Below are 2508 nucleotides of genomic sequence, written 5' to 3' on the forward strand. Positions count from 1 at the left end.
TTGTGCAAAGGAGCCATCAAAGTACAGCTCCCAAAATTGTGTGCTTATTGTCAGAATGTCTGCATCAGGAAATTCGATGTGCAACGATGTGTTATCTTGTAAGGGTGCTTCATCCAATTGATCAACAATGACCCGTCCTTTGATAGATTTTCGATCAACATATTCTATATCAAACTCACTTAGTACCATAACCCATTTTTCTAGTCTCCCTATCAAAGTTGACTTTCCTAGCAAATACTTTAGTGGATCTATTTTTGCTACCAGTTTCACAGAATGAGTCAACATATAATGTCACAATTTTTGAGTTGCGAATACAACTGCTAGGCATGTCTTCTCAACTGATGTATAGTTCAATTCATAGCCTACAAGTGTTCTTCTGATGTAATACACTGCTCTTTCTTTCTCTTCTTCATCATGTTGTGCTAAGAGAGCTCCTACTGATACATTTGTTATTGAGATGTAAATAAACAATGGTTTCCCTTTGATTGGTGATACAAGTGCTAGATGATTCATCAAATATTCTTTGATTTGTATAAAAGCTTCTTCACACTTCTGATCCCATTTGAATGGAATATTCTTGTGTAAAAGATGAGTGAATGGATGACATCTATCTTGAGAGACAAATATTCTGATTGATTGCAATCTCCCTTGTAGAGAACACAATTGACTTATGTTCCTGGGTGACTCCATTTCCATGATAGATTTGACCTTTTCTAGATCTACTTCAATTCCACGAGCTAATATAATGTACCCAAGAATTTTTCCATAGGTTACTCCAAATGCACATTTCTTTGGATTCAATCTTAACTGATATTATTCAAGCTTGTCAAAGATCTTGCCCAAGATGTTCAAATGTTCTTTCTCTCTATGAGATTTTGTAAGTATGCCATCTACATAATATTCCATAAATATATGCATCATATCATGGAAAATTGTTGTCATGGCTCTCTGATAAGTTTCTCCCATATTCTTAAGCCCAAATGGCATAACATTCCAATAGTAGATATCTCATACACAGGTGAATGTTGTCTTTTCTTGATATTCAGGGGCGATTTTTATTTGATTGTACCATGAGAATCCATCCATTAATGAAAGCATCTCATGTCCTGCTGATAAGTCTACAATTATATCAATGTTGGCCAATGGGAAATCATCATTAGGACTATAGTGTCATAAATTGTACACCCTTTCTAGGATGGTACAATTTGAATCTTAGGTTAGCACTCACCTTAGTGTGTCTTGTATCTTGCATTTCTAATTTCCCTTTAAGCATTTAATTAATTAATTTAATTAAATCTAAAGTCATATTTTATCATTTCACACATTATAAAGTTCGGCCCTTTACCCTAAGCGTGCCCCTTTTCATTTTATTCCTCCAATAAATCATTTAATCATAAACCTTAATTATGTCTTATTTTGACCATTTATGCCCGATTTCGCATATCAAAACATCTCAAAATCAACTGTAACTTTGGGATGTGCTCTAATATCATCATATCTAACGGCCCTAAAAATTTGGTAAAAAGTTGTTCAAACCGTGGTGGAAATGCACATGGTCCATTGCTTTTTCCCCAAAATTTTGGGAGCACAATCCTATGATATAATAATTCTTAGCCCCAAAATATCAGTGGGAAATTCAAATCCTAGGTCAGCCTAAACATGAAATTAAGATCTAAGGTTTCATACTTAAGAGCTTTCTTTCTTTATTTGAAAGGGTCTTATTCTAAGAATCTAAGAATGGGTTTTTGGAGTATTTGAGCCTTGTTTGCAGCGAAAGAGTAGATATTTTAAGTCTTCAACAACATTCAACATCCATCCATCAAAAATCCATCAAGCATCATTTTATCAATTGGGGACTTTTGAAGATGTAGAAGAACAATAGGAGATCACCGGCTGACGATTGGCTTGTACCTCTCCCTTGGGGTTGGGTATGGTTTCATGTTATTTTCATGTCTTTGCATAAGCTTCATTTTTATTCATATTCATGCTTTAGATCACTTTGCATTGTGGATTTAGAGAATTTACTTTGTCAATTATAAGCAATTAGGGTTTACTCTTTAGGGTTGCTCTAGGTTGTTTACTTTCATTCTTAGGATCTTGCATATACACAAGGTTCTTGTACACATATTTTCAATACATTATCAGTTATTCATGGAGGTGGAAATCACCAACACGGGAGTTTGACTAAGGCAAAACCCTATATAGCCACACCAAACCTTCCCTTTTTAGTTGCAGGTGCAGAAACAAGCATCCAAAGGCAATTTCAGATCTGGAAAAGGCATCAACACCACCCAGAAGTCTTAGAAGTGCATAAATCTATCAAGGATAGGGGTGTGGCACCCTGTTCCTTCCTAGGATAGTGGCGTGGCACCATGGTCCTACCCTCTATCAGCAGAATTTGACAAAATAGTAATTTGCAGATCTCAGAATCCCTCCTATCAGTTGCAGCTCCAAAATTGTAGAATCAGGACAATGGTGTAGCACGCTAGTCCCAAACATTTATGCTTA

This window comes from Cryptomeria japonica, chromosome 6 (genome assembly GCF_030272615.1).
Source record: "Cryptomeria japonica chromosome 6, Sugi_1.0, whole genome shotgun sequence".
Classification (NCBI taxonomy): domain Eukaryota; kingdom Viridiplantae; phylum Streptophyta; class Pinopsida; order Cupressales; family Cupressaceae; genus Cryptomeria; species Cryptomeria japonica.